We start from the raw sequence: 22,698 nt of genomic DNA on the forward strand, positions 1-22,698 counted from the left end.
AATGATATGTGGGGGGAAAGTTGTGCAAAGTAAATGTGTGTCGCAAATAATCTTTTATGAGCCCTTAAAAGGCAAAAACGAAGATACTTGAAAATAATTCTCCATATTCCCAGACATAAAATTTCAACACATTTATTGCATAGGGTGCCACTAAACCATATTAAACATATACTCCTATTTGTGCACACATAAACATACCCTGCCCTTTGGAAAAAAGTATGTCTGTGGAGTAAAACAAAAATGATTTAAACATCTCAGTAATAAAATAAATGACAGGTTTTTAGGTAGAATGTGCCTGGGAATTGACTATGGTAATCACTTCAAGGAACTCTGGCACAGCCTACCCGCTTAAAAGGTACAAATGGAGAGGTGACGGTGTCAGTGTTCTACCCAGTGTTAGAATCCAAAATGATGTTAGACAGCTTCCTCTACCTTGATGAGTCTTTTTTCCCAGAAAAATAACTTTATTTTCTGCTTTTCTAGTTTTTCATTCTGATACTTTTGTGGTTCTTTGCTACCCATTTTGTCTAACTGGGCATCATTAGTGGTGGGTAGGCTGAAACCATACTCAAGTAACTTGTTTGGATTTTCCTTGTTTCACAGTAATTTTCAGCACTACACATGAACAGCCTGTTGGAGGCAACCAGCTTAACACTCAACTTAGCTCTCTCAGAGCCATCTCTCTCATCTGATCATGGTCTTAGAATTCCTGGTGACTCGGAATATACGTCTTTTAGAGGCAGCAAAATGATTCTGACCCTTTCGAGCCAGTTTCAGTTTCATGGTGATAAACAGCCTTGTGAACCTCTATGCCTCTGATAACTAGTTATTCTGAAATAGTCATTACCATGTGCTACTCTTGATTGCTCATAAGGCTTAATGTACCAGACTTTAAATCTTGAGCATCTTTTTTTTCTCTGTTTACCTGAGGTCATTTAAAAAGTTTTTTCAATTTCTATGTACCATAATGAAACTGAGAAAATCCATTTTATTTTAATTTTTTTATATACTAAGGAGTTTTCTGTTAGTGGGAGAGGCTTGCTCTGTGTTAAACTCACAGGGAAGAAAAATCCTTCCCCTGGAATACAGACCCAGGGTGCAGCCAGCATGCTCTAGCCTTTGCATGAGAGAATGGTATCCTTGTGTCTCTTCCTGACCCTTTGCTGACAAGTTTCCCTCATTAAAACCTTTTTCTTCTGTGTGTCTTTGTGCAGTTTGCCATAACCCATTACCTCAAAAATGGTGCCCAACATGAGGTAAAATCCGCTTATTTCACCTCTGGCTTTTTGGAAACTGCAAAAGGGATCAACTGAGCAATACTAGGGATGGACAGCATCCCTGCTGGGGCTGGTGATGGGAAACCCAGCCAAGCTAACATCTCTGCTATGCATGTTAGTGTGGTGCTTATTGGTGTCCATGTGCCACAAAGATCCTGGGAAGTCTGTGTATGGGAGATTGAGACAATTTAATCATTTGGCACTCCAAGTCTGGCAGACTTTTTGAGACCTAAGGAAAAAAGTTGGGAGAAAACCCTTAGCCCCAGCCCCTAAGTGCCATTAGAATAGTTGATGCAATCTAAACTTTTTTTTTTTTTTTTTTTTTTAAGAGACAGAGTCTCTGTCACCCAGGCTGGAGTGCAGTGGCGTGATCTCAGCTCACCGTAACCTCCGCCTCCCAGGTTCAAGCGATTCTTGTGCCTCAGCCTCCCTAGTAGCTGGGACTACAGGCACGTGTCATCATGCTCAACTAATTTTTCTATTTTTTGTAAAGATGCAGTTTTGCCCATTTGGCCAGGCTGGTCTCGAACTCCTGACCTCAGGTGAACTGCCTGCCTTGGCCTCCCAAAGTGCGGGGATTATAGGCCTGAGCCACCGCACACAGCCACAACTTTTAGATTTGAGACTCGTCATTGTGCAGTGTACCACCCAGGGGCCTTTGGGAGGAATTGAGGTGTATCCTGTGGGGTTTCAAAAACACTTAACAGGGAATTGGACTCCCAGCAATGGTCACAAGAGTAACCTGAGGCTTTCATTGCTTATATGATGAAGAGGCTACACCCACAAAGTAGTGAAGCTGAATGGCAAACACTTTGGGTTTATCATGAGATTATCTTTTGCCAGATGAATGTGCTAGGCTGACCAACGGGGAGGGAGCAAATGGACCTGCCTTGTTCTTGAATTGGATGTTCAGGGAAATCAGATTCACCTAACCACCAAGAGGAGACTTCCTGAGAAACTGAGTACAAAGTGGACCCACTCTACTGAGGTTAAAGCTGTTTTGAGACAACTTGGCATTTTTGCATGCTTGCATGAAAATCCTAGCCATCTGGGATAAGTAGTAACCAAATGACCTTAATTCAGAGAATGTTGGAAAAGTTGATGGTTTCTTATACGGAGACATCCCTAACTTTGCTCCTTCTGCCAGAATGTAAAGGATGAAATAATCCTTTGGAGCTGATATATGCCCCACCCAAAGCGGGGTAATGAGATAAAGGGACCCTGGAAAGAATATGTCTCAGCAAAAATGAAAAGGGAAGAGCATCACTCCAGACTTTTCCTAGGCTCGCACAGGCAGTACATTATGACTCTTGGTCTGGAAGAAAGTGATGACTAGCTAAGGAGACAGATAGGAAAAGTAGAATCACTCTAAGGAGCTTGCAGAGAGAAGGATGCAGGAAACAACGCTGGTATTACAGTAGGCATTAAGGACCCCCCTATGGAGAGCTGATGCAAGGAGGTTCTGGATGGGAGGGTTCCCTTTGGAGATGGAGGCAGTTAGCTTTCCCCACTGCGTGGCCAGCAAAGCTCCAACGCCTCCTGCGTCCTTGTAGAAGGGTTTAGAGGAAGCTAAGCAGTTGACCGCATCTTAACACTGCTGAAACAAGGCTCTCAGACACTTCCTACCCCCAGAGGCCTCTGTGTCACCTGAGAGTTTGATTTTCTAGGCCGATTGCTGGGGAGCTGTTCAATCCAAGTCCATTTAAACTAAAAGCAAGCTTGGCCCAGGGCCAGTTCCTCTGCCCTTTACAAGGAGATGCTAACTTCATGTCCCAATCCATGTAGCCTGGAACATAGGTAGGGGAAGGACTTAACAGACCTAGACTTAATAAAACACAGGAGCCCAAGAAGCTGTTATTCTTGGACCTGATAAAGTCCACAGTAAATTTCCCTGGCCGGAGTTGGGATTGGTTTTACTTAGAACCAAGAGACTCAGCACAATTACTGCAGATGCTGTTGGCTGCTTTGATAAGACCATGCTCACTCACCACCCCTTTGTCAGACTCCACAATTGATATGGACATGCTGAGTCCCCTCAGCCCAGCAAAGCAAAGCATCTGAATGGATGCAAGCATGGCAGTCTCTCTTAGTGAATACTATAAATCAGTCTTATTGAATTTGCAGAACTCTCTGCACTTCCAAAGCCTGTCGGGATTGTACAGTTAAAGCTGGCACATACCGAAGATGAGAAAGAAAACATTCCCCTTGTACAAGATTTACTGGCATTGCCAGGAGGGAATGGTAGGCTACACTACCTTCCAATTCCACAACCCTGTTAAGCCAGTGAGCAAATCCAGTGTCCTTGGCCCTAGATTACAGATCATTATGGATCATTGTGATTTTAACAGTGGCCGCCATGGCACTCACAGTGCCTGATACACCAACAGATGACTGAACTGATTGCAGCCGTTACTGGCAATGTGGTATGTCCTAGAGCTATGCTGTCCAGTTCTTAAGCCACTAAGCCACATATGGCTGTTGAGTACTTGAAATGTGCTCATCTGAATTAAGGCGTGCTGAATATGTAGAATACATAAGAGATTTTGAAGAGTTGGTTTGGAAAGAAGAATGAAAAATGTCTCTATTTTTTATATTTAGCTGTTGAAATATAAATATTTTAAATCTCTTGGGTTAACTAAAATATGCCATGAAAATTCATTATACCTATCTCTTTTTTACTCTTTTTAGTAATGACCACTAGATAAGTTAAAATTACATATGTGGCTTACATTATATTTCAATTGGACAGAATTACTCTAGATATTACCAATGTTCTTCAAATTTCTCCAGAAAGAGAAGAAATATTTTGCTTTCACCTGACAGAACATTAATTTCTGGTTTGTTGTGGGAATTTCACACTCCTCCAGCAAATAAGTGCAATTTATCAGTAATGGGTTGGGCAAGCCCATTCCATTATATTGATGACATTTTGGTAGTCCTCACTTTAATGCATGCTCTCTAATCTAAGCACAAGTGTCCACAAGTGGCCTGGCCCTTGCATGAGTATAGATACCAGAGCCAGGCCACCCAACTACATGTCTTGGGGGCTGTATTAGGAACAGCCCAAAGAGACATCCCATAGCATAATAAGGAAAGTCTATTGGCCTTACAAACACTACCAAAAAAAAAAAAAAAAAAAAAGGAAAAAGCCTATGATCTGTTTGGCCTCTTTGGGTATTAGAGGCAGCACATCTCACATTTCAAAATGTTATTCAAGCATTTGTACATAGTCACCAGACTGGTAGCCAAATTTAAGTGGAGACCCCTACAGCAGGAAGCCTCAGAAGCAATACAATAAAATATAACCTGATTCCCATGGAGTTTTATGTATCTATGACAGGTCTTACATCTGATACACCTGGCAAAAAGACTGCCAATACTGCGGTGGGAAATATCTCCACTGCTGAATGGTATGTGCCTTTTAAATGACAATTATTTGTCCATTATAAACCCCTGGCAGGGACCGTTGTCTCACTGAAGGGAAGTGATTGTCAGATCTAACATCCCCACTCTACAATGGGTTCACTGAACCAAATTTCATAAGATGAGTGTATCAGTGAGTGTATCCACCTGCCCCAGAGCGGTCAGGAAAACAGAAATCACACCACTAATTTTAACAGAGAGTTTGATGTAGGGATTGGTTAAACAGATATTATAGGGCTGAAAATGCAGAACAAAAACATTAAGGTAATAGAGGTAGGATCTGCAGAAAGCATCTACCATCCTGAGGCCTGGTGGAATGAAGGGATGAAGCTGGTATGATGAGGACCCAAAGCTCAAAGGAGAGGCCCATGGAATTAAAACTCCAGACCTTTAGGAAAGGGACACTGCTTAGTTAGTACTGGTATCTTGAAGGCAGACCCTCATGGGGATTGGACTTAGACCACTGAGGAGAGGGTGTCAGCCAACTGGCTGACGCTGGTGTCTGAGGAGGCATGATGATACTGGCTCAGAGAGTGTGGAGGTGTGGAGGGAAAAATCTGGGAACTGGATTCAAGTGATGCTACTAAACAAACTGTTTCTACCAGAGTGAAGAACCATCATCTTCAAGTCTCCTTCTAGAACCCCTTGTTGTCAGAACCTAATAGGAAGCAGCTGGTGAAGGAAAAATGTGATGTGCGGAGTCTCAGCCCCAGCATCACAGAGCAGATTATGGAAGGATAGTTTGGAACTGAGAGACAATAATTTAATAATTGGCAGAGTGTGACAAGCTAAAGAAATGTGAAATGGAAATAGTACATCCAATTGAGAGTCAAGCCAACTGCAAGGATAAGTCGTTGCCTATGCAGTAGGTATGGAGAAAGCTTTACTCCAGCTTTGCCTGAGCAACTGGCTCAATGATGGCTTCAATTTCAATGGAATACTAAGCGATTGGTTATAATGATGATAAGTGTTGATGTCCCGTGGTACTGGCTGCTCTGCATAATTAATAGAAGTACTTCAAGTGGTGCTTTTGGGCAATAAAACATTCTGCTCCTTGAATGAAAATGTCTTTACATAGACATGGGCTGCTGCTACTGGCTTTGCTCTTAGGTCAGGATGTTGGACCACCCAGGATGAGACCATTAAAGTCAGACTCATGTGGTGCTCCCTATGGAAACAGATGCAACTCATCCACAGGCTCAATTAATAAGTTACATATGTATTTGTCTCTTAAAAAAGGCCACATCCTGAGAAAAGCAAAACATTTGGAATGAGAAAGTCAATTGAGCCTGTGAGCCATCCTATTTATGGTGACCTACTAAATCCAGATTTAGACCCACCACAGAAACAAAACCATCATGAAGGGCTGTCATACAGAAGTCAGAACTAACTCATACTGGCAGATTTACTTTATAGGCCCCCCCGCCCCTATGTAGGGCCATATAGTGGGTCCTGACTGCTTTAGATACACTCTAGGTATGGGGTTGCTTTCCACCTGTGCCAGTCAGATAGCACACATAAAATGTGTGACTGACTTTACTACCTTTGTCATGTGTTGACATGTTCTTACATGATACAATATGACAACTCATTTATGGCCAGTGTCAAACAACAATGGGCCAATGAGTCTGTCGGCATGGAATTCACTGGCACTCCTATGCTTCTTTCCACTCTCATTCAGCAGGTGAAATAAAGTGCTAGAATGGCCAGCTTAAGGAACAATCACACTGGCCACTTTAAGAACAAATTCTGTAAGGCTGACTAGCACAATTCTCATTAGCTGTATACACTGCCATATTCCATGTGTTAGTTCAGGTCCTCTGAGAAGCAGATGTCAAGACAGAATTAAATGTGCAAGATATTTTGGGGTGAGAGTCCATGACAGATTAAAGGGGAGGGAGCCAGAGAACATCAAGAGAGAATTTAGACCATGATACAGATCTAACACTGATGAAGGATAGGGAAGAAAGAAGGACTGGGTAGGGAGATCCTCAACTATAGTGCAGTTTCAAGTAAGTTTCAACCAGGTTGATGAGGAGTGCTTGATCTGAAGTCATCTATTTAAAAAGTTCTACTTACAAGAATCATTCTGCATTTGCATTAGTACCTCCACTATGCTAAATTAGTGGCTAATTATTGGCTGAAAGTAGCCTGAAGGAAGCACAACCTTGGTGCATACACAGTGGTGGATCCAGAAGGGTAGCATCTGGGGCTGTCAGTCAATTATGCTCTCCACAATAGGAGACTGAAGTGGTACACTTTGGTGGCCACCACATTATGTAATAATAATTCCCCTCTTTTTTATTTTAAGAAATGAGGTCTCACTCTGTTGCCCAGGCTGGTCTTGAACTCCTGAGCTTAAGTGATTCTCTACCTTGGCCTCCCAAAGTGCTAGAATTACAGGCATAAGCCACCACACCCGGCCAAATTCCCTTCTTTTTTGGTCCCGCATTAACCATGATGAATAGCTGCGAGGATTGTACTGCATGGATCACAGAAATGTGGATGAACATACATTTGGATGCTCTTTTCTTTTTTTCTTTTTTCATTGAAATGGCATCTGGTGACCTTTCCCCTGCCCCCCACATCCCCAGACAACTCTGAATCTGGGATTGCCACACACCTCGTCTGCAATTTGAGAACACTGCCGTGGTTCTCATGCTCATGTAATTAGTCACCTCTGTGCTGTAACCATCTTCCTGGATCTTAAGAGGTTGCCTTTGATAAAGGGATTGTTATCCCCATGGTCTCTGCAGAGATTTTCATTCTAGGAAATAAAAGAAAGTCTGGTTCTTTCCTGAGGGTAGCTGACAGACCCTGACTGGTTGGGCATGGGGGCGAATTCAACCCTGAGAAGCAAGTAGAGGATCAAGGGGCAAAAAACTTCTCTGTTTTCCTATTCCAGATAAGGGACAGACTATACCTGTCTGAGGCAGTGACCCCTAGTGCCAACTATTACAAAGCTATATCTGTCACTCCCAACTGGATTTGGCTATGGGGAATCATATTAGCATCCCACTATCAAATGATGCCTCAAGTATTGCTCCTATAGGCAAGAGGCCTCAGCCACCATTTTCCTTGGCCTTCTACACTCATGTGTCTATCCCCTGTGATGTCCATACCAAATGAATGCAGAGGATCATCTTGGACCCAACTCCAAGTAGCATTTGTGTACCTCTTGCCCGCTTTCAGGATTAGTTTTTCTGTGCAGTCAAGATAGCTTCCTTTGCCTCCCTGCCTTTCCCTTAAAAGGGTTGTCCACTTCCTGAGGGTAGTCATACAACTCTTCAAAAAACAAAGAAGGAGTGGGCGCAGACTATATCTTCAGCTTCTGGCACCATCAGTAGGTTCTCCTTGGGAGCATTATGGACACAGTTTGTTGTTATTTTACATGGGTTTTTCTCTCATCAAGAGGTGTTCGTAAGGCTTACCAGGAGAGATTACCGATGAGACAGCTGGAGAGCTCACTATCAAAGATGTGGACTCTCTAACTCAGATTGTTAGACATCTGCATAACTTTGGATTGTTTACTAACTAGGCAATGTGCATTGTGGTCAACTCGATTCTGGGTGAATACTTCAATACAAGTAGAGCTATCACTCAGCAACTGGTGGAGTTAGCCACACGGCTCCAAAACACTCCCAATCTAAGCCTTGGATCTTTTTCTCATAGTTTGGCCTGCGCTCCATGACTAGAGGTCTCAGAGAACTCTACAGGTTTTTATTTTGAACTTTGTACTATTATTTAGGACCTTCCTTATTTTACACAATTTCCTTTGGCATAGTCACAAACTCCAGAAATCACATTGAAAAATCCAATTGATGTTTAGTCCCAGTGGGCAGGCACATCTCCCAGAAGAACAGGAACCCATGTACTTCATCTTACTAACACTTTGGCCTTTACGTTACTCCCAATTAAACCTATTCATATGCCTATTCTATATAACACAATAGTGTATTCTTCCACTCACCTTTCAAAGACAGACTAAACGGGCAAAACTAGAGGCAGAAAGATCAGGTTGTTGAAATTATGAGCCAATGCTAAGGTAGTGAGAATGGAAAAGAATTACGGGATTCTTATGACATTTAGGAGATGGGATCAGTGAGACTTGCTGATTATTATGTGGGGACAAGGGGGAAGGGAAAAAATTAGGGTTATGATTTACAATTTCTTTTGGAAATAGATTTATTCATTCAACTGATGTTTATTGACTGTATACCATGAGTCAGGCAGCGTGTTTGATGCTGGGGATACAGAAGAAAAATACACTGGGAGACAAAAATTAACATAAAATAAAAGAACAATTACAGAGACAAATAGATATAATGTGCCTCCTCATATGATGCACTGAGAAGGATACAACCTCACTTCTGTAGTGTTCCTGCTAAAAAATGAATAAACTGAAATTAATCCTATGGAAACATCAGACAAGTCCAAATATATGAACGTTTTACAAAATAAATTGCTTGCACTCCTCATAATTATTGAAGTCATAAAAGACAAAGAAATACTGGGAAACTATTTCAGGCCAAAGGATACTAAAAATATATGGTAATTAAGTGTAACATGATCCTGGATTGGACTTTGAACCAGAAAATGTTGTCTTTTATCATAAATGACATTATTGGAACGATTGGCTAAATATGAATAAAGTCTGCAAATTACACAATGTGACAATGCTAACTTCCTAATTTCAAAGATTGTACTGTGGTTATGTAAGAGAATGTTCTTGGTTTTAGGAAATACGCACTAAAGTGTTTAGAAGGAAAAGGCTGAGATATTGGCTGAAAGAAGGCATAAGCAGTAGCAGAGCAACCAAGCGTGCTTAGGCTCTGGAGTTAAACTACCTGGATTCTAACCCCAGCACAGCAATTTGCTACCTATGAGACTTTGGGCAAGTTATTTAAGCATTCTACAAATTAAATTTTCTCATGAGTAAAATGGATGATGCTTATAATAACCCCTACCCCATAGACGTGGTATGAGGGTGAAATTAATGAGCATATGTGAAGCACTTAGGCTCATGCCTGGCATGTATGTGTCATCAATGCTGGCTGTACTTAAGCTATTTTCACTGTGTCCTGTGAATACAGAGGGAAATGTGACACAGCCTCCTTCTTCAAGAAGACACAGTGTAGTGGGAAAAATAACAAAGTTAACAGACAATAATAAAACCATGTGATGAGTACCCTGCTCTGGACTTGAGCTGAAAGCTGCTGAGCTGGAGCAATAAATTCTGTGGGAGGATGTCAGGAGGGGTTTCACAGAGGGCTTATGATTTAAATTGGATCAAGAGATGTGAACAGAAGTTTGCCCAAACTATGCATCTCTCACTTCTGCCAGGCCAAGGGCATCATCGAAACTCTGTATAAGCACAGAGTTCTAGAAGAGTATTGCGTACTATAGTGTATGCATAAGATATGCAGTAGTGTAGCATGGGATATGCAATAGAAGGGAGAGACTTACCTTCCAGGTGTGTGGAGAGCATTGACTGCCAGTCTTGTTGATACAGGTTCAGATCCCAGCTTAAATAGCAATGGTAGCTTTGAGCAACTCATGAAACTTCTCTGAACCTGTTTCCTTTCCAAAATGGAGATACTAACGTTTACCTCAGAGTTCCTATGAGGATTAATGTAAAGTGCTTAGCACAATGCTCAGCACATGGCCTGTGTTCAGTAATGGATAGCAATTAGTAATAATACTGGTATTAGACATTTCCAGGGCCCCCCAAATTTCCTGGTTCTCCTTTTCTTCTAGGTACATACTTCCCTGAGAGAACATGGCCCTATACCTTCCTTTGGATAATAAAGTGGAAGTGGAAAGGATACATGTCCTTTCTGACTGGAGCCATTGAAGAGGCAGTATGGTTTGATTCTCTGCATACTCTTCCCCTGATACAACAATTTGGAAGTTCAATTTGGGATGGCAGCATCATAAAATGGTGATATCTCTGTCAGCAAAGGTCTCAGGGACGATCAGCAGTGTCCCTGCCAACCTGTGTTGGGCATGTATCATGCGCAAGCAACAAACCTTTGCTGCTTTAAGGCACTGAGATTTTGTAGTTTCATCATCTTTAGCCACACTTGGAAACCCTGAAGAATTGGGAACTATTCTAAACACGTTCATGTCTCATGCCAACCTCCAAATAAGGGAAAATGGGCACTCTTTACCTCTCCTACCTTGTTGATGGGATGACAAAATTAGGGGCAAGGTTTGGCAGCAACTTAGCTTAACAGAGGAATCCCAACTCAATATAAACAAAGAAAAAAAGCCAGGCAGATGTATGGCCACTTAAAGACATAGTGACTCAGAAAAGCTCCCAAACAGTTCATAGAGGAGGCAGTAAATATTGAGCATATATTTATCTCTTCATTTAAACTAACTGAATTATTTTTCATATTCAAGCACTATAGGATTAATGATATTGTAACCAAACCTTATTGGAAAGTATAAGATGGGGATTGAACCTGATCTGAGGATGATATTTAAGTTGAGGCCTGAAGGAGGAAGAGGGGCTAGCTACGTGAAAAGAAGAAGGAAGCATGTACAAAGGCAGGAGACAGCATCAGGAGTCTGGGGAAGTTTGGTTTGGTCATAACATATGAATGAGGGAGAGGGGGCAAGAGCTTAGGCTAGGGTGGTAAGCAAGGTACAGAGAAAGTGAGTGTTCATAAACCAGGGAAAGGAATTTGGATTGTTGGGGCAATCACCAGCAGTTGAAGGATATTAAGCAAGAGAGTGACATAATCAGGTTTACAATTTTACAAGTACACAAGAGTTTCAGTGTGGTGAATGGATTGGAATGAGCAAGACCACAGGAGGAGAGAGTGCAGAGCCCTGAATTAATTAGAGATATAGTGTATTAAGTGTATCAGTCAGGGTTCCCTACAGAAACAGACCCAGTATTTTGTGTGTGTGTGTGTGTGTGTAAAATATAAAGTATATAATGTATAAAATATATATTGTATACATATTAGATCAGAGATTTATTTAAGGAATCAGCTTATGCAATTGTGGGAGCTGGCAAGTTCAAAATTCATAGGGTAGACTGGCATGCTGGAAACTCAGACAGGACCCCATGCTGGAGTCTACAGGCAGAATTTCTTTTTCTTCAAGGAAACCCAAAATTTTCAACTAATTGGATAAGGTCAACCCAAATTGTCAACAGTAATATCCTTAACTTGAAATCAATTTAAACCGCACCCATTCATTACACCATATACAAAAATTAACACAAGATGGATTAAAGACTTAATGTAAAACCCCAAACCATAAACACTCTGGATGACAACGTAGGAAATACCATTCTGGACATAGGAACTGGCAAAAGTTTCATGACTAAGATGCCAAAAGCAATCACAACAAAAGCAAAAATTGACAAATGGGATCTAATTAAAATAAAGACCTTCTGTAGAGCAAAAGAAACTATCAACAGAATAAACAGACGATCAACAGAATGGGAAAAATTTTTTGCAAACCACATATCTCACAAAAGTCTAATGTCCCGTATCTATAGTTTACTTATATAACAAACCTGTATATGTACCCCAAGTTTTGTTTTAACTTAAAACAAAAGTTAAAAAAATTCAGTTGATTGTAGATTTAACCTCATCTACAAAATACCTTCAAGTAATACCTAGTCTAATGTTTGAATAACTTGGCACTATAGCCCAGCCAAGGTGACATTTAAAACTAACCATTGCAGGTAGTTTTGGAGGTAGAATAGACAGGTTTTGCTGATTGAATGAATGGAGATTGAGGAATGTGGAAGAATCAAGGATGACTCAGATTTTTCACTTGAGCAACTGGATAAAGGATATCACTGCCGATTAGGTTAGAGAAAGGTGAAGAAAGTGCAGGATTGTGGTGGATAACCATTCAATTTTGGATATGAGTAGTTTTAAGCGTTTTCAAGTTATCCAAGCAGAGATATTTAAGTGGGGATCAGTAGAGAGATACATGTAAGCTGTAGTTTTGTAAGTCATCGGGATATCATGGCAAGTTAGCAATGGGAGTGCATGGGATCATTTGGGAAGATAGTGTAGAGTGAGGAAGGAAAAAGAAGAAGACCTAAAAGAAAGTCCTGAGGAAACCCAACACTTAGATGCCAAGTAGAAGAGGAATATTCATGAAAGCAAATGAAAAACGCAGCCAGATATGTAAGAAAGCAAGGAGATAAACAACTGAAAACACCAAAGAGAGAGCGACTGCTTCATGGGGGGAGCAGATTTATTGCCATCATTTTTCTTGTAGACTTCAGGGAGCCAGAAAAGGCATTCAAGTAGGAAGAATCATTTGACTGCAATGAGCAGGGTAGATTCAAACTATGAGACCCTATTAGTTGAGAGGTTATTTAGGGACCATTTTCTAGCCAAGGGAAGAAATAACAAGGGTCTGATCCAGGACTGTTGATACAGGAATAGAAGGGAGGAATGGGCTTGAGAAGTATTTTGAAGCAAAATCAACAGGCATCTAATTGGATATGAGCAATAAAAAGTCCAAAATGACCCAGAGGTCTTAAGTGGAAGAGACCAGAAGAAGGGTAGGAAGTCAGAAGGAGATATTAGCTTAGGAGGAAAATATTTGAAGGTCAAGTTTGGACATAGTTTTAGGTGCGGCAAAGTATTTATCTGTTTCCCAAATGTGCCATATCTATCATACACGTTCATTTTTCTAAGTCTGTCTTCAGACTCCTCCATGAAGAACACCTTTCCCTTCTTGTTTGCCTGGACATTATCTACTCAATCTTCAAAGCCCAAGTTAAATGTCACTTCTTAGTAGTTTTCACTGACGATTCCAGGCTGAATTAATTGCATCCTCCATAGTGTTCCTGCAGCACTGTGTTCAAAACTTTGTTTTTAAGAGCATTCATCACATTGGACTACAATTGTATTTTACATGCCTGTTTCCTACACTAGACTGGAGGTCCTAGAGCCAAAGGGTCTCTGCCTTAATCTGTCTGGTTCTTCTAGAAGTAAGAACATTGAGCTTGCTTAGTTGATCTCCATCTTGGAGCTCAGGAAAGGGACAAGGCTAGGTATATGAATATTAAAGTGTCATTGATATAGAGGTGATCTCTAAAGAAATGGAAATAAATATATCATGCCTGGTTGTGGAGTGACTAAAGAATACAAGTAATAGATGGCAGTAGGACCAAATTTCAGGGAGTGTTTACATTTATCCAATAGGATGAGGATCAGGAGAATGTGAGAATTGAGCTTTGTCTGACAATTATGCATTAAAATATATTTATTGGGGAAATACTATGACCTATTTACTATTCAGGCCTGAAAACACAGCAACAAATGAGGCAGACTAGTTCTCTTCTCTTGTAGAGCTTACAGGCCAGTAAGGACACATAGATTCCCTGAGAAAAAGAGGGAAGTTAGGTGTTTCAAATGCTGCAAAGTGTTTGAGAAGGATAAATACTTTAGTGGCTTTCAAATTTGAAAAGTGGAAGCCAAAATAACCATGTAGCCAATTTCATTCTAAGAATAAAGGCCAAGGGTGTTGTAAAGGAAAGGAAGTTGCAGATTCAGGTGCAAAAGTATAGAAGGAAGAAATATAGACTTTTAAAAATGTAGTAGGCCCTTGAGATCCAAAAACTGGAGCAGGTGGTATAAACAGATAATGTGGGCTCCAAAAGAGGAAACTGACCACAAGCATTGAAACCATGGTTTGGGGTAGCAAAGAGGTCTAAGAAATTTACTGACCTCTTTTTTTCCCCTGGAAGTAGAAGGAGAAGCAGTATCCACTGAAGGGAGTTTCCAGCACAGTGGTTAACCCAGGGAGGATTAATCAGTTGGAAGCTAATTCAAGGGGTAGGAAAGCAGAGGAAAAGAAAAAAATGTGAAGATTTAGAGCAGCTTCTTTACATCAGGATGGAGATTTTAAAAGGCACAGTGGAAGAAGCTGATAGAGTGTGTAAGAAGTGGAGTGTGCTTGAGTGGTAGTAGTTCGGGGCATAAACTGGGTGCATGTGAAGCTATTACCCAACATCCAAACCTCTTCAAGTATGCCTTCCTACACTGCAGAAGGTAGAAAGCTAAAAAGCCACATTTTCCAGATTCCTATGCAGACAGGATTTTGGACGTGATTTTAGTACAACCAATCAGTTGTAATTACATTATGCGTGATTTCCAAACTGAGCCAAACGGGAAGGAAGTGGCATGCAAGACATCCATTTTGCTGGTGAGGGTCTGGAGCCAATAGTTCTGGCAGCAGGTTCCTTATCCCCAGATCTCAGCAAACTACGGTTTTCCTAGAACCAACCATTCTAGAACTGACTTACTGAACCCCAGGCAAAGTACATGAACAGATACTTCCCAAAAGAAGGTATATAAGTGGCCAAGAAACATATGAAAAACTGCCCAACATCACTAATCATCAGAGAAATGCAAGTCAAATCCACTGTGAGATATCATGTTGCATCAGTCAGAACTGCTATTATTTAAAATGTCAAAAATTAACAGATGCTGGCAGGGCTGTGGAGAAAAGGGAATACTTATACACTGTTGGTGGGTATGAAAAGTAGTTCAGCCACTGTGGAAAGTAGTTTGGAGATTTCTCAGAGAACTAAAATAAAACTACCATTAGATCCAGCAATCCCATTACTGGGTATATAACCAAAGGAATATAAATAATTCTACCAAAAACACACATGTACTCATATGCTCATCACAGCACTATTCGCAATAGCAAAGACATGAAATCTATCTAGGTGTCCATCAATATTGGATTGGATAAAGAAAATGTGGTATATATACACCATGGAATACTATGCAGCCACAAAAAGGAATGAAATCATGTCCTTTGCAGAAACATGGATGACACTGAAGGCCATTATCCTAAGCAAATTAACAAAGGAACAGAAAACCAAATACTGCATGTTCTCAGTTATACGTGGGAGCTAAACATTGGGTACACATGGACATAAAAATGTGAGCAATAAACACTGGGGACTACTGGGGGTGGGTAAAGGGAAGGGGAAAAGGGCTGAAAAGCTACCTATTGGATACTATACTGACTACGTGGGTGACTGAATCTCTTATAACCCAAATCTCAGCATCATGCAATATACCCATGTAACAAATCTGCACTTGTATCTCCTGAATCTAAATTAAAAGTTAAAATTACAACAACAAAAATAAAAAATAACAAAAATATTTGATTTAAAAATATATAATCTGGTAAAGAAACTGAAAAGACACAAAAGAATGGAAAGATATTTTATGCTTATGAGTCACAATATTATTAAAATGACAATACCCTCCCAAAGCAACTTATAGATTCAATGCAATCCTTATCAAAATACCAATGATATTCTCCATCGAAATAGGAAAAAAATCCCTAAAAATTATGTGGAAACACAAAAGACTCAAATACCTAAAGCAATCCTGAGCAAAAAGAACAAAGCTAAAGGCATCACACTATTGGACTTCAAAATTTACTACAAAGCTGTAATAACCAAGACAGCATGGTACTAGCATAAAAACAGACACATAGACTAATGGAGCACAATAGAGAACCCAGATATAGAGGGGTGTTCGCCATTGCTGAGGCTTGAGTAGGTAAACAAAGCTGCCAGGAAGCTCGAACTGGGTGGAGCCCACTGCCACTCAGTGAGGCCCACCTGCCTCTGTAGACTCCACCTCTGGGGGCAGGGTATAGCTGAATAAAAGACAGCAGAAACTTCTGCAGACTTAAATGTCCCTGATTGACAGTTCTGAAGAGAGCAGTGGTTCTCCCAGCACAGTGGTTGAGCTCTGAGAATGGACAGACTGCCCCCTCAAGTGAGTCCCTGACCGCCATGTAGCTTAACTGGGAGACACCTCTCAGTAGGGGCTGACTGACATCTCATACAGCCAAGTGCCCCTCTGAGACAAAGCTTCTAGAGGAAAGATCAGGCAGTAATATTTGCTGTTCTGCAATATTTGCTGTTCTGCAGCCTCTGCTGGTGATACCCAAGCAAACAGGGTCTGGAGTGCACCTCCAGCAAACTCCAACAGACCTACAGCTGAGGGACTTGACTGTTAGAAGGAAAACTAACAACAGAAAGGAATAGCATCAACATCAACAAAAAGGACATCCACACCAAAACCCCATCTGTAGGTCGCTATCATCAAAGATCAAAGGTAGATAAAATCACAAAGATGGGGAGAAACCAGAGCAGAAAAGATGAAAATTCTAAAACCAGAGAGCCCCTTCTCCTCCAAAGGATCACAGCTCCTCACCAGCAATGGAACAAAGCAGGATGGAGAATGGCTTTGACGAGCTGACAGAAGTAGGCTTCAGAAAATCGGTAATAACAAACTACTCTGAGCTAAAGGAGGATGTTTGAACCCATCACAAGGAAGCTAAAAATCATGAAAAAAATAGACTAATGGCTAACTAGAATAAACAGTGTAGAGAAGATCTTAAATGACCTGATGGAGCTGAAAATCATGGTACGAGAACTACGTGACGCATGCACAAGCTTCAGTAGCCTATTTGATCAAGTGGAAGAAAGGGTATCAGTGATTGAAGATCAAATGAATGAAATGAAGCAAGAAGAGAAGTTTAGAGAAAAAGGAGTAAAAGGAAATTAACAAAGCCTCCCAGATATATGGGACTATGTGAAAAGACCAAATCTACGTTTGATTGGTGTACCTGAAACTGATGGGGAGAATGGAATCAAGTTGGAAAACACTCTTCAGGATATCATCCAGGAGAACTTCCCCAACCTAGCAAGGTAGGCCAACATTCAAATTCAGGAAATACAGAGAACACCAAAAAGATACTCCTTGAGAAGAGCAACCCCAAGACACATAATTGTCAGATTTACCATAATTGAAATGGAAGAAAAAATGCTAAGGGCAGCCAGAGAGAAAGGTCGGGTTACCCACAAAGGGGAGCCCATCAGACTAACAGCAGATCTCTCAGCAGAAACTCTACAAGCCAGTATGTCACCATCATCAAAGACCAAAGGCAAATAAAACCACAAAGATGGGGAAAAAGCAGTGCAGAAAAGCTGGAAATACAAAAAATCAGAACATATCTCCTCCTCCAAAGGAACTCAGCTCTCATCACCAGCAACAGAACAAAGCCGGATGGAGAATGACTTTGATGAGTTGAGAGAAGAAGGCTTCAGTCAATCAAACTTCTCAGAGCTAAAGGAGAAATTATGTAACCAGTGCAAAGAAATTAAAAACCTTGAAAAAAGATTTGATGAATGGCTAACTAGAATAGCCAATGTAGAGAAGTCCTTAAAAGAACTGATAGAGATGAAAACCATAACATGAGAACTATGTGAAAAATGCACAAGCTTCAGTAACTGACTCAATCAACTGGAAGAAAGAGTATCAGCAATTGAAGTTCAAATGAATGAAATGAAGTGAGAAGAGAAATGTAGAGAAAAAAGAGTAAAAAGAAATGAACAAAGCCTCCAAGAAATACGGGATAATATGAAAAGACCAAGTCTACGTCTGATTGGGGTGCCTGAAAGTGAGGGGGAAAATGGAACCAAGTTGGAAAACACTCTGCAGGATATCATCCAGGAGAACTTCCCCAACCTAGTAAGGCAGGCCAACATTCAAATTCAGGAAATACAGAGAACGCCACAAAGATACTCCTCAAGAAGAGCAACTCCAAGGCACATAATTGTCAGATTCACCAAAGGTGAAATGAAGGAAAAAATGTTAAGGGCAGCCAGAGAGAAAGGTCGGGTTACCCACAAAGGGAAGCCCATTAGACAAACAGTGGATCTCTAGCAGAAACTCTCCAAGCCAGAAGAGAGTGGGGGCCAATATTCAACATTCTTAAAGAAAAGAATTTTCAACCCAGAATTTGATATCCAGCCAAACTAAGTTTCATAAGTGAAGGAGAAATAAAATCTTTTACAGACAAGGAAATGCTTAGAGATTTTGTTACCACCAGGCCTGCCTAACAAGAGTTCCTGAAGGAAGCACTAAACATGGAAAGGAACAACAGGTACCAGCCATGGCAAAAACCTGCCAAATTGTAAAGACCATCAATGCTAGCAAGAAACTGCATCAACTAATGAGCAAAATAACCAGCTAACATCATAATGACAGGATCAAATTCACGCATAACAATATTAACCTTAAATGTAAATGGGCTAAATGTCCCAGTTGAAAGATACAGACTGGCAAATTGGATAAAGTGTCAAGACCCATCAGTGTGCTGTATTCAGGAGACCCATCTCACATGATGAGATACATATAGGCTCAAAATAGAAGGATGGAGGAAGATCTAGCAAGCAAATGGAAAGCAAAATAAAGCAGGGATTGCAATCCTATTCTCTGATAAAACAGACTTTAATCCAACAATGATCAAAAGAGACAAAGAAGGCCATTACATAATGGTAAAGGGATCAATTCAACAAGAAGAGCTAACTATCCTAAATACATATGCACCCAATACGGGAGCACCCAGGTTCATAAAGCAAGTCCTTAGAGACCTACAAAGAGACTTAGACTCCCACACAATAATAATGGGAGACTTTAAAACTCCACTGTCAATATTAGACAGATCAAGACAGAAGGTTAACAAGGATATCCAGGACTTGAACTCAGCTCTGCACCAAGCAGACCTAATAGACATCTAAAGAACTCTCCACCCCAAATCAACAGAATATACATTCCTCTCAGTACCACATCACACTTATTCCAAAACTGACCATATAGTTGGAAGTAAAGCACTCCTCAGCAAATATGAAAGAAAATAAATCATAACAAACTGACTCTCAGAACACAGTGCAATCAAATTAGAACTCAGGATTAAGAAATTCACTCAAAACTGCACAACTACATGGAAACTGATCAACCTGCTCCTGAATGACTACTGTGTAAACAGCAAAATGAAGGCAGAAATAAAGATGATCTTTGAAACCAATGAGAATGAAGACACAAGCTACCAGAATCTCTGGGACACATTTAAAACAGTGTGTAGAGGGAAATTTATAGCACTAAATGCCCACAAGAGAAAGCAGGAAAGATCTAAAATTGACACCCTAACATCACAATTAAAAGAATTAGAGAAGCAAGAGCAAACACATTCAAAAGGTAACAGAAGGCAAGAAATAACTAAGATAAGAGCAGAACTGAAGGAGATAGAGACACAAAAACCACTTCAAAAAATCAATGAATCCAGGAGCTGGTTTTTTGAAAAGATCAACAAAATTGATAGACTGCTAGCAAGACTAAAAAAAAAGAAAAGAGAGAAGAATCAAATAGATGCAATAAAAAATGATAAAGGGGATATCACCACCCATCCCACAGAAATACAAACTACCATCAGAGAATACCATAAACACCTCTATGAAAATAAACTAGAAAATCTAGAAGAAATGGATAAATTCCTAGACACATGCACCCTCCTAAGACTAAACCAGGAAGAAGTTGAATAGACCAATTGCTGAATAGACCAATAACAGGCTCTGAAATTGAAGCAATAATTCATAGCCTACCAACCAAAAAAGTCCAGGACCAGACGGATTCACAGCCGAATTCCACCAGAGGTACAAAGAGGAGCTGGTACCATTCCTTCTGAAACTATTCCAATCAATAGAAAAAGAGGGAATCTTCCCTAACTCATTTTATGAGGCCAGCATCATCCTGATACTAAAGCCTGGCAGAGCCACAACAACAAAAAAAGAGAATTTTAGACGAATATCCCTGATGAACATGGATGCGAATATCCTCAATAAAATACTGGCAAACCAAATCCAGTAGTACATCAAAAAGCTTATCCACCACGATCAAGTTGGCTTCATCCCTGAGATGCAAGGCTGGTTCAATATACACAAATCAATAAATGTAATCCATCACATAAATAGAACCAAAGACAAAAGCCACATGATTATGTCAATAGATACAGAAAAGGCCTTCGATAAAATTCAACAGCCCATCATGCTAAAAATTCTCAATAAACTAGGTATTGATGGAATGTATATCAAATTAATAAGAGGTATTTATGACAAACCCAGAGGCAATATCATACTGAATGGGCAAAAACTGGAAGCATTCCCTTTGAAAACTGGCACAAGACAGGGATGCCCTCTCTCACTACTCTTATTCAAAATATTGTTGGAAGTTCTGGCCAGGGCAATCAGGCAAGAGAAAGAAATAAAGGGTATTCAATTAGGAAAAGAAGAAGTCAAATTGTCCCTGTTTGCAAATGACATGATTGTATATTTAGAAAACCCCATCTTCTCAGTCCAAAATCTCCTTAAGTGGATAAGCAACTTCAACAAAGTCTCAGGATACAAAATCAATGAGTAAAAATCACAAGCATTCTTATACACCAATAACAGACAAACAGAGAGCCAAATCATGAGTGAACTCACCTTCACAATTGATGCAGAGAGAATAAAATATCCTAGGAATCCAACTTACAAGGGATGTGAAGGACCTCTTCAAGGAGAACTACAAACCACTGCTCAATGAAATAAAAGAAGACACAAACAAATGGACGAACATTCCATGCTCACGGATAGGAAGCATCAATATTGTGAAAATGGCCATACTGCCTAAGGTAATTTATAGATTCAATGCCATGCCTATCAAGCTACCAATGACTTTCTTCACAGAATTGGAAAAAATTACTTTAAAGTTCATATGGAACCAAAAAAAAAAAAAAAAAAAAAAGAGAGCCTGCATTGCCAAGACAATCCTAAGTCAAAAGAACAAAGCTGGAGGCATCACGCTACCTGACTTCAAACTATACTACAAGGCTACAGCAATCAAAACAGCATGGTACTGTTACCAAAACAGATATATAGACCAATGGAACAGAACAGAGGCCTCAGAAATAACACCACACATCTACAGCCATCTGATCTTTGACAAACCTGACAAAAACAAGAAATGGGGAAAGGATTCCCTATTTAATAAATGGTGCTGGGAAAACTGGCTAGCCATATGTAGAAAGCTGAAACTGGATCCCTTCCTTACACCTTATACAAAAATTAATTCAAGATGGATTAAAGACTTAAATGTTAGACCTAAAACCATAAAAACCGTAGAAGAAAATGTAGGCAATACCATTCAGGACATAGGCATGGGCAAGGACTTCATGTCTAAAACACCAAAAGCAATGGCAGCAAAAGCCAAAATAGACAAAAGGGATCTAATTAAACTAAAGACCTTCTGCCCAGCAAAAGAAACTACCATCAGAGTGAACAGGCAACCTACAGAATGGGAGAAAAGTTTTGCAATCTACCCATCTGTGAAAGGGCTAATATCCACAATCTACAAAGAACTTAAACAAATTTACAAGAAAAAAATCAAACAACCCCATGAAAAAGTGGGCAAAGGATATGAACAGACACTTTTCAAAAGAAGACATTTATGCAGCCAAAAGACACACGAAAAAATGCTCATCATCACTGGTCATCAGAGAAATGCAAATCAAAACCACAATGAGATACCGTCTCACACCAGTTAGAATGATGATCATTAAAAAGGCAGGAAACAACAGGTGCTGGAGAGGATGTGGAGAAACAGGAATGCTTTTACACTGTGGTTGATATTGTAAAGTAGTTCAACCATTGTGGAAGACAGTGTGGCGATTCCTCAAGAATCTAGAACTAGAAATACCATTTGATCCAGCCATCTCATTACTGGGTACATACCCAAAGGATTATAAATCCTGCTACTATAAAGACACATGCACATGTATATTTACTGAGGCACTATTCACAACAGCAAAGACTTGGAACCAACCCAAATGTCCATCAATGATAGACTGGATAAAGGAAATGTGGCATATATACACCATGGAATACTATGCAGCCATAAAAAGGAATGAGTTCATGTCCTTTGCAGGGACATGGATGAAGGTGGAAATCATCATTCAGAGCAAACTATCGCAAGGACAGAAAACCAAAGACCACATGTTCTCACTCATAGGTGGGAATTGAACAATGAGAACACTTGGGCACAGCATGGGGAACATCATACACTGGGGCCTGTTGTGAGGTGGGGGGATGGGGGAGGAA

This window comes from Macaca thibetana, chromosome X (genome assembly GCF_024542745.1).
Source record: "Macaca thibetana thibetana isolate TM-01 chromosome X, ASM2454274v1, whole genome shotgun sequence".
NCBI classification, from domain to species: Eukaryota; Metazoa; Chordata; class Mammalia; order Primates; family Cercopithecidae; genus Macaca; species Macaca thibetana.